This window comes from Cuculus canorus, chromosome 27 (genome assembly GCF_017976375.1).
Source record: "Cuculus canorus isolate bCucCan1 chromosome 27, bCucCan1.pri, whole genome shotgun sequence".
Taxonomy (NCBI): Eukaryota; Metazoa; Chordata; class Aves; order Cuculiformes; family Cuculidae; genus Cuculus; species Cuculus canorus.
The window spans coordinates 5,041,403-5,052,561 of NC_071427.1; the positions used below are offsets into that span (position 1 = coordinate 5,041,403).

At 49.6% G+C, this 11,159-nt stretch overlaps 1 protein-coding gene across 1 annotated transcript in view; it reads right to left on the bottom strand.

The window, feature by feature from the left end:
* Positions 1 to 11,159, bottom strand: part of CIB3 (calcium and integrin binding family member 3) — a gene marked incomplete at its 5' end in the record, with an annotated part of 53,067 nt that overhangs the window by 16,459 nt on the left and 25,449 nt on the right. The window lies entirely within an intron of this gene.

Sequence of the window (11,159 nt, forward strand, 5' to 3'; positions counted from 1 at the left end):
TTTCTCCCGTTTTGTTGCACTTTGACTGTTTGATGCTGGTGCGTCAGCCGTGCTTGTCCAGCGAGTAATAAAAGGCAAAAAGTCCGCTGAATCAGTTGCACTTCGCTTGCTCTTTGTACCATTTGATCTACAGCAAGGTGTAAGCTGCTCATCTCAGCGAACCCTCGATTGTTCTGCGGCCTGGATAGGTGAAACTGAACTTCATAAAAGCTGAAAGTATTGGGATTCTTGATTTGTTTACCAAATACTGACAAAATCTTGGCTTTTTTATTGTTCTCCGCAAAATTTGCCCATGCACCATAGAATTAGTGCTCATTAACACCCTCTATTTCTGAAAGCAAAAAAACCCCATCTCCTCATCCGTTCGTGGCTGAAATGGAGGGTCCATGTGTGCTTGCACAGGCACGAAGGCAGAGGCTGAGCGATGCAATACTTGCTCTTGTTCAAGGAGTAATTTCTTTTTTTAATAAGGTTTTTCTTCGGGCAACTGCTGAGTCGTTCTTTTCTTGGTGGCTTCTGCCCTCTGCCTGATGTGGAAAATGTAAATTTGATGGTCTGCCACGGTGTTACAGGTAAGTGCCTGATATAACCATACTTCAGAAAAACAATTTACATAATTCAAATAAGCAGTAAGCTCTCTTTTTGCTTTCAGCACGATGTGGTTTCAAGAGCTGGTACCTGGAATTTGGAACTTTAAAAAGTGAGCTTGTTGGATGGCTCTGAAAGCCTCGCTGCTGGCTTAGCGTTGGGAACAATGGTTAAATGTTCTCCACAGTCTTGGGTTTGGGATAAGCTGGGAAGCTGGTTATTTTTTCTCCACAAGCTTTGTTGTGTTTGCCTCGCTCTATCCCTCACACAACTGCTGGCTTGGAATACTTCAGCAGCAGGAAGCGTTCCTCCTCTCCCTGCCCTGGGCGTGCAAAACTGGAACCTCATCTGTGTATTATTTAATTGCAAACTGATGAGCGAGCTGTACCTGGGGTTTACTCCCTGTAAACAGGGAATTGGGCTTTTGGGGTGTCTGGCACCTGGGCTTTCTCAGAATGAGGGATTGCAACAGCTCGGTGCCCTTTGGTTGTCCCCTGCGTGGCCCGTTCCACCAGCAGATGGCATTCCCTGCACGCTGGATGCTGCCCAGGGATGCTCCGAGAGGCAGACACCCCTGCAAGATGTTTCTGATTTAAAGCACAGCTGTTCCAGTGCCGCGGTGTTCTCTGAAGACATAGAAAACTACAATTAATTTATGGTTTTTTTTGCTTATACAGTGATTTTTGGAGTTCAGTAACTCCCTGACTTGGTTGGATAGTTTTCTCCCCCGTTCTCATTTCTGTTACTCTCGTGTGGCTGATAACGGCCACGCTGTGACACGCAACGAGGGCATCAGTCGCGTGTAGGGTTGCGCCGCTCGGCAGTGCCGCAGCAGCAGCTCCGCAGGGTTGTGTGTTTCTGGTGTTGGACGTTGCTGGGTCACGAATTAAGGCTCCACTGGTGGTCTGAAGGCTTCTGTTTAGTACAACCTATGAGAGAGAGCGTTTTTCCCACACATGGGATTACCTCTAGAGAAAACTGGCTTTGTGTCAGGGGAAGGCATTAGAACCAACCTCTCAGTCAAGTCAAACGGGAGCCTCAGTAAAGCTTCGTCCCCCTCTGCTTCCAGCTGGGCAGCTTGTTTTGTTGGCTTTCTTCTGCGTGTTTCTACTCTTCCTTCCCTGCTGCTGTCTTTTCTGCCTAGATGCTGTTTGCTCTGCCTGGATCTGCTTCCCGACTCCAATCTGAACTTGTTCTGTTCATAAAACATCCTTATGCGGGGAGAGATGGGGAGACTGTAGCCATAGCAGCTCAGAGATTGCACCTGTTTATTTCTGACTTCATATTCTGTGAGAAGAAGCAGGCTCCCTGGCACCTTTGTCTTTATCTTGTGCCAAATGTGTTGCAATTCGTTCAGTGTTGGTTTTCTTTCTCCCTTTTGTGGGTGACACCCACTGCTGTTTGCGCCTCGGGCAGCGCTGGTACCACAGCAGCTGATGGCCTTGCAGGAAGCAGCGTGAGAGAGCGAAGCTAAGGGACAACATGAATAATCTTAATTGCTATGGTAATTAACACTGCATTTATGCTACCGGAGAAGTTGTGATGAAATCACAAATGATCGTAACCCCCTTTTTCCACTGAATTTTATGCAATCCAGAGTGTTTGACAAGTCGTGCCCTCCCTCTGCACAGATAAAACTTGTTTCTCTCGTCGTTACGGCATGTTGTCTTGACTCAGCATTTGTGAAAGCAGAGTTGGTCACGTCTCTCGCTGCAGTCAGATGCAGGAGGTTCCCTTTTGTAGTTACTTCACTTTGTTATTAGCGCGTTACTTAAAAGACTTTGGGTCCTGCTGTGTTTTTTCCCCTCCTGGGGCTGGTGGATGGAGCTGGGATTGGTCTCCTTGGCTTTGGCCGTGCAGGGTCTGTGTGGGTCGTGGCTGCCTTGGGTGGAGGCTCTTCCCAACGTGACCATCGCTCTGGGCAGCAGCGTGTCCGGCTCCGTCCATGCACACCAGTGCCAAAACAGAAAACCGTGGTATTTTTTTCAAGAGAGGAGTTGTAGCTAAACTCAGTTCTGTGTTTGTTCTCCTGAAAAATGAAGGATTCTTGTTTTATTAGGACACGTTCTGGGCTAAGTTCCCAGGAACTTGGTGAAACAGCCATCTGAAACTGAGGTCATCAATAGCCCTGCACAATCTGTGGCACCACGCAGGAACACGAAAGCCGCTTTTCCTACTGCTCCGCTGCTCTGTGGCTCCTGGCAGGCTGGTGGAACCGGAGGGTTTGAGTTTAATATCAGAAATCGCGCCCAGCTTAACCTTCTGACCCCGCTTTCCTTCCCCTTCAAGCTGCCAGCATCTCTTCGTGTTCACCTTGGTGGTGCTGATGCCGCTTTGTTGTGCTGTAAGTGGAATTACTCTGGTTTATTCTGTTACAGACTGGAACCTGAACCAAGTCCATTTGCAGGCTGATGGTCAAATAAATAAGCAGAAACAGGCCTGAACCAAAACGATCAGCAATGTGAGGAACAAGATGCTCCCCGAGTCAGCGTGCTGGGCTGCGGCTCGTTCTGGAGAGAGTTTTGTAGGCTTAGTTCAAACCTTGGCTGTGGATTTGTACCTTGGATCAAAGTTTTGTTGCAGGCCCTTCTCCAATATAAAGCAAAGAAACGTAAAACAACAAATATCTCGTGAAATCCAAACACGATCTGCTCGATGTTATGCTACAAAAATGAATGAACTCTGCCTCCCACCCTCTCCCACTGTGGCTTGCTGTGAATAAGCATCGCTCAAAGGAAACCATCGCAAGAAGTTCTCTCTCTTGCCAGCAGGAATAACAATTGAGCAGGGAAAAACGCTGACTGGCTTTCTCTCTGCTCTTCCAGTCAGGCAGGTAGGAGTGAGGAGCGGATGGGGCAGCAGCATTGAGAGGACTCGCCCTGAGCACAGAATTGAAGCCCAGCGTTCCATTATAAGGCTTCAAAGATGTTTTTCTATGATGTTAAGAAAAATCTCTTTTCCATCCCTCATAAGGAGCATCCTGTGCCTCATTGGAGACTTTCTTCACCCATCACAAGCGGTGTGGCTGTTGCACCACAGGTTTTGAAGGACAGAACAATATCTAAGGAGATCAAGCAGACTAAGCTAAATCCATACGTTTAAGGAGTTCTTCCTTAAAGCTCCTGGGATGCTGTGCTCCAGGCTGGGTACCAATGGAGCTGTTGGAACAGGTCCAGAGGAGGCTACAAAGATGATCCGAGGGCTGGAGAACCTCCTGTACGAGGACAGGCTGAGAGTTGGGGTTGTTCAGTCTGGAGAGGAGAAGGCTCTGAGGAGACCTTAGAGCAGCTTCCAGTGCCTGAAGGGGCTCCAGGAAAGCTGAGGAGGGGCTGTTCCCAAAGGTTTGTGGTGACAGGACGAGGGGCAATGGGTGTAAACTGGAGAGGGGCAGATTTAGACTGGACAGAAGGAGGAATTTCTTCCCTATGAGAGTGATGAGGCCCTGGCCCAGGTTGCCCAGGGAAGCTGTGGCTGCCCCATCCCTGGAGGGGTTCCAGGCCAGGTTGGATGGGCCTTGGAGCCCCTGATCCAGTGGGAGGTGTCCCTGCCCATGGCAGGGGTGGAACTGGATGGGCTTTGAGGTCCCTTCCGACTCAAACTATTCTATGATTCTATGAGGAAATGAAATGTGCTCTTTCATTTTCAAACAAAAAAAATACCCAGTCTAGAAAGTTGGAAAGAAAAATGTTTCAGGTTGACTATAGAAAATATTACAGGGTAAAATTCCACCTTTCTGCTGAATTTATTTAGAAAAGCACTTCTCGTTCATTGCCCCACGCTGGAGGTCGAACCCTTCGCTAACAGACCTGAGCTTCCCTCTTCGTCCCATCCACCCCTAACGACTCCCTGCCCAACAGCGGGCGCATGGCTGCCGAACGAGTGTTTATTTTCTTTCTTGCTTATTTATTAAAACAAAAGCACAAGACAGAACGCTTCTACGTGTTGTGAACTCTACAATTGTTAAAGTTTCCGAGAGGTCACAAGGGTCCCAGATAACATTAGCAGCTCTGAGCCCGTGTTGTCCTTTTGCGTTATCAACAGGAAACATCTTTACCAGCACAGGAACTGCAGCTCCGCAATTGGCCTGGTGCTAGAACATGACAGTATTTTCTCATCCTATCAGGACTCGGATATTTTGGGAGCTGGTATATAAAGCTCGCGGCACACAGTGTCTTTTGGACACTAGGAACAGGTTCATGGCAGAAATCAGTGTGCTTTGCTATTTTAGTAGTTGCTATAGTTGCAGAATGAATGATTTCTCTTGCCCTGCGTGGCTCAGAATGGTTTTTCATTACAGCTCTTACGTATATTTTTATTATTTGAGTGCAGATGGACATATTGAAAGTAATTAACAGAGTGATACAAGGCTTGTAAAGAAGCCCTCAGCAAATTAACGATGACTCCATAAATCATATCGTTGCAGCCTTGTTTAGCTTTCCTTAAACACTCGCAGGCTTGTGGGGCAGTTCTGAGCTCCATCCAAGCAAATCTCACAGTCGCTAGATGCTAAAATGTTATATTTGGGCTCTGAAATAAGCAGCGTTCCGGGCGCTGGATGAGCCGGGTGTTGAAAGGAGCAGCCCTTCTGCCTCCTGCAGTTAATGGCAAACAACTCCGGTGCCATCCATAGCCGCTGTTGGATCAGCACAAACAGCATTTAAATGGGGCTGTGAAGAGCCGAGCTGGATGGGGGCCAACACCGCAATTAATAATCTGTACAGAACTCCACCACTTTGCTGATGAGAGCAAACCTCACTTGGACCTTTGGATAAAGCTGAAGTGGTTTTTTCCACAACTGCTGTCACTGTTTTCATCCAAACTATCGAGAAGGAAAAATTACAACAACAAACCCCAGCACGACGATAGCCCAAATTTTGTCCTAAAAAGTGCAATAATGAGAAATTCTAATAACTGGGGGTTGATTTTAATCCCTCAGAATAAGCAGAGCTGCGCAGCCTTTGCTGCACTAACCCACCGCTGCTCTCACAGCATTCGCAGAGCCAAAGTTTCCAACTTCCACTCTTATTACAATTTTTCTTGAGCGTCTCTTGCCTTCATAGATCAATTCTTGCTGTAGAGCAAATTCATTGCTCGAGTTGAGCGAAGGGATCGTTTTGTTGTCAATAAAACCAACTTCTGCCGTGAGGAAGGTCAGGATTTTGGTTTTCTTTTTATTCTAGTGCACAAAAGAAGCCCCCAAGCCATTGCAAGCACGTTTTTGGCACGAAGCAGCATCCCTCCCCGATGCCGGTCCGTGGCAGCGCTGCCCCAGAACCTCCCCCAGGCCAAGGCAGAGCCGTGCTGGGATGACTCGGGACTGCTGGGCAAAACTTACATCCTCCAACTTCTCTGTGTATTGTGTCAAATACCAAAAATATCAGGGGCCGATGACAACAGGAGTTATTTCCATGGGACTGACACAGCGCATATAGATGGAGCATTGTAAGAGCTTTTTTTTTTCCTCCCTCTTGCTCACTCTTGCAACACGCCGGTGGAGGTGCCGGGAGAGGAAAGAACACTTTGGTCTTCCTGACTTGAACGTTTGAGTAACCGAGCTCTCCAAGGCAGCAGCTGAAGCAGTTTGCTTTTTTCCAAGCGGTGTTTTGTGACAGTAGAGCCAGAGGGGTTTGGATTAATGAAGTGAATTGTTTTTTTGCAGCAAACACAAGATTTTTTTTTGTTTGGTTTTGTTTTTATTGGGGTAGGAACATGAATTCAGCAGAGAAAAGAAACAGCAGCTGTGATGGCTGGGAGTTAAAACTGAGCAACATCAAGTTAGGAAAGAACTGTTTGCTTCCAGCAGAGCGAGAGTGTGTGTGTGTGCAGGTATTTGCTGCTGGAAGAGGTGATGCAGGGAGCTTAGAATTCCTTGTGTGAAGATGGGAATATCTCCTCCAGAAGCTGCGGTCTCGGAGCAGCTGCAGCTCAGGTCCGTGGGCACACAGTGGGCTCTGTGCTGTGCATGTAAAGGACCATCGTGGTCCTTTGCCTCCAAAACTTCTAATCATAGAATAGTTTGGGTTGGAAGGGACCTTAAAGATCATCCAGTGCCACCCCTGCCATGTGCAGGGACACCTCCCACTGGATCAGGGGCTCCAAGCCCCATCCAACCTGGCCTGGAACCCCTCCAGGGATGGGGCAGCCACAGCTTCCCTGGGCAACCTGGGCCAGGGCCTCCCCACTCTCATCGGGAAGAAATTCCTCCTTCTGTCCAGTCTAACTCTGCCCCTCTCCAGTTTATCCCCATTGCCCCTCATCCTGTCACCACAAGCCTTTGGGAACAGCCCCTCCTCAGCTTTCCTGGAGCCCCTTCAGGCACTGGAAGCTGCTCTGAGGTCTCCTTGGAGCCTTCTCCTCTCCAGGCTGAACAACCCCAACTCTCTCAGCCTGTCCTCGTACAGGAGGTTCTCCAGCCCTCCGATCATCCTTGTAGCCTCCTCTGGACCCATTCCAACAGCTCCATCTCCTTACGTCGAGGATTTCAGAGCTAGTAATCCTGCTTAGAGGTTTTTTTTTCCCCCTGCTGAGCTCATCGAAGCTCCTGCCCTCGCAGCAAGCCGCACACCTCCACACTCCGTTTGAGTTTCCTGCAGGTGCCATGGGATGTCCCCGGCTGAGCGTGGGGCACCACGCACTGAGTCAATACGCCGCTCGGAGGGAGCCTGCGGCAGGATTACATCTGCTCTCGGAGAACTTCTCACCCACGTTTCCTGCACAAATCCTGGGTGAGAGTGGCAGTCGTGCGAGGGCACGGGGGAAGCCAGCAGCGTGGGAAGAGGTGACGGTGCATGGTACCTCCCAGCCCGCTTTCTTGGACAGCTGGTACCAAAAGCCTTTTGTTTCTTCTTCTCCATCCACATCCACAGCCCTTTGCTGGAAATACCACCTCATTTTCGGGCTGAGTACCAGGTAATTTCCCCTTTCCCCCTCCAGGACATCGGTTACCCTACCCTTTGCCACTGGGGTTAGAAGCTGTTGGCTTCCTGTTTGTGTGGAGGATCTGGTGTCACATCTCCTGGCCTCTGACCATCTCCTCTCTCCTCATACCCACAGAGAATATAAATATTAGAGCCGCTTTTCCTTGTATCTGTGGTGCATTTCGGAAGGAACGCTCTCAGTGGGTCTTTTTATGGTGCACCATTGACTTGTGCTCTACGTGGATCCCATCAGCCACAGCCTTCAGTGCAGAGCTGTTCAGAAGCTCTGTACGCAGAAGGAAGTTTCAAGACCATCTTGCAGATACGGGGCCACCTCAGGGCATAGGAGGAATCGGCAGTGTGGGTCACAATGGATTTCCTCCAGGATCTCGTTCCTGGTGGTGGGAGTGCTGCTCTCCACCCACCGCCCGTGCGCTGGGGTGGAGGTTATTGGCACAGGTGGGCTCTGCACTCAGCCCGTGTCCTACAAACCCAGGCTTGAAAGGTTTGGGATAAAGCTGCTGGAGTTTGGGTAACGGGGCGCAACGAAGCCGTGCTGAGCAAAGGTTGGTGTTCTGGTGGAGAGTGGCAGAAGCAGTTGCTGTTAACTGGCGTTGCCAGTGTGGTGTCAGTGCTTTCGACGAAGGAAATGCAAACACGGCTGCACTTTGCTCACGAGAAGGATGAGGCACCCTCTGTAGATTTAGCAAACCATCCCTCCTGCAGGGCTTTGAGAGGCTGCAAAGCACAGTGTTTGTAGCACCCTCAGGGTGGTGAGGTGTCTGGGGCTGCGATTCTTCACCTCTTTGCTCTTTGGGGTTTTTTTGGGGTGGCTCAGTCGTTGCTTTTATCTTGCTCTACAACAGGGGAAGGGCAGCTGCAGCCGATTCCCACGGGCCTGCAGAGCAACGACGGAATAAACTCGAAAAGCTCCATAGAGAAAGGCAGAGAAATGCTGCTGTCAGTGTGGCTGAAAGTGAAAAGGCTGAAGGAGCCTTTGGCCCGCATCGGGAGGGGAACGGCTTCTTGTTTTTCTGATACTCCTGAAAAGAAACAAACAGCTGCTTCTCATTTTCTGTGGCTGCAGCGATGGGGCTGAGCTGAGCCCGGGTCTCCCGGCTGAGCGGTGGCACTGCTGGGCAGGAGCAGCGAGTTAGAACCATCCGGAGCAGGGAGCGGTGGGAAAAACATCCTGAATGTGAATTTTTATTTTAAGGAAGCTTGCTATAAAGCCGGATTGGCTTTTGGAGCCATCATTAGAAGGCAAGGAATTGGGAGCTTCTTAATTCCCATTCCCATGCTGGGGCGTTGCAGCTCTATTTGCACTAAAAAGAGCCAACAGTGAGCACGGTACAAAGGATAAATGAACCTCTTCTATTTCAGGGAGGGGTTTCTGCCCCTCTATTCCTCTCTTGTGAGATCTCATCTGAAGGATTGGGTCCAGTTCTGGAATCCTCAACATAAGAAGGAGATGGAGCTGTTGGAATGGGTCCAGAGGAGGCTACAAAGATGATCCGAGGGCTGGAGAACCTCCTGTACGAGGACAGGCTGAGAGAGTTGGGGTTGTTCAGCCTGGAGAGGAGAAGGCTCCGAGGAGACCTTAGAGCAGCTTCCAGTGCCTGAAGGGGCTCCAGGAAAGCTGAGGAGGGGCTGTTCCCAAAGGCTTGTGGTGACAGGATGAGGGGCAATGGGGATAAACTGGAGAGGGGCAGAGTTAGACTGGACAGAAGGAGGAATTTCTTCCCTATGAGAGTGGGGAGGCCCTGGCCCAGGTTGCCCAGGGAAGCTGTGGCTGCCCCATCCCTGGAGGTGTTCCAGGCCAGGTTGGATGGGCCTTGGAGCCCCTGATCCAGTGGGAGGTGTCCCTGCCCATGGCAGGGGGTTTGGAACTGGATAATCTTTAAGGTCTCTTCCAACCTAAACTATTCTACAATTCTATGATTCTATTTTCTGTAGAAAAAATACACTCTTACAGCCCACAAAATACCTTTGGGCAAAACAGATTATTTTTTGGACAGCATCATTCACGAAGCACTACGCCACAAGTTTGGTCTGAGAGAAACCACACACGATTTGCCTCTTTTTATCTCGTATCAGCGGCGGAGAGCTCGGTGCGGTTACAGTTCTCTTCATTTCTGAGAAGAGAGGATCGTATTTAATCATTGTGTCAGTTGGCACAAACACCGTGTGCGTAGTGAAATGCTCAAAAACAGCACGGTTATCTTTCCCTTGATCAAGATTTGAACGATAGAAGCTCTTAACGTTAAAATACATCAGTAATGAGATATTTGAAGGGCTCAGCTACCCAGGTTGTTTACTGTGACTTATTTTAAAGAATGGCCTGACCTCTCCAGCCTAATATAAAAAAATACCGAATCAGTGATCTCCACCCAAGGGCATTCATTCCTTGGCAGCCTTCGCTTTGGCTCTAAGATACTATTCCTGGATTTTTTTTTTGGGGGGTGACAATGACTAACTGGCTTCGCTGAGCAGCACATTTCAAAACCCAAAGTGCCTGTAGGGGTTGCCTCATAGCACGTCCTTACCAGCTGCACGAGCGGAGAAGCCAAGAGTAATTTGGAGGGAGAGAGAAGTTTTGGAGCCCAGGGAGAGGCTGTGATTCCCCATCTGACCCAAGCCAGAAAGGCTGGAGAATCCCCTGCCGTTTCCTGCAGCGAGCCCGTCACCTCCGCTCGGAGCACCGCGCGTTTGGGAGCTGTGCTGTTGTGTAGAGCGCTGTTTTATTACCCGCTGCGGGTGGGATCGATTGCCCTGATTCTTCCTATTTTATTGGTGCTGACTTGTGCTGTGGATGAAGTGCTGAGGGACATGGTTTAGGGAGTGTTAGGAATGGTTGGACTCGATGATCCAATGGGTCGTTTCCAACCTGGTGATTCTGTGGTATTGAGAAGTCCCAAGCCCAGGAACGCCTCCCCGACTCCACGAAGGGAACAAGACCTGAAGAGAAAAGGCAGCCCTTGCCCTAAGGAGATCGCTTACCACTCACTTCTAAATCCAGCTGGGGTTTAACCCCTTTTGTAGGGCCAGTGTCTCTCCAAGACCCACCCTGCACACAAGGCTGAGAGCCTGAGGAGGTGGGCAATGCCACCCATGAGATGCAATGAGTTCTGTGTGTGCTCAGACTGGGGATTCGAAGAATAAAGTAAGTTTGAAGAACTGCTTTTCTGCAGAAAAATGCTAGTTGAGCTCTCAGAAAACCGCCAAGAGGAGATGCCAACAGCAGGGTGCCACTGCCTGGATGCAGGCGCTGCAGGGACAGGAAGAGTCTTGTCCTCCAGGAGCACCTTCCATGCCCTCCCCATCCGCTCGAAAGGGAAAAAGGAGCGTTGCTAAGATTGGCTTTGATTCGGGCTGTGTCAGCTCAGCCCCTGCATCAGGTGCTGTGCGGCAGCTCACGAGACCATCGCTTTCATAGAAATTTGAGTTTCGGTGGTTTTTAATGACTTGTTGAGTTTGTATGAAATTGTGGAGGAGGGAAAAAACTCAGCTGCGCTCTTGGCAAAACCCAAGTCAAATGAAAAGCCAAAACACAAAGCAGCACTTGGTCTGCCCCATGTCCCTGCAATGACTCCTTGCCCTGGAGATGCTGTTGTCCTCCTGCCACTGACATCCCATTGCAATCCCTGTGCCTTG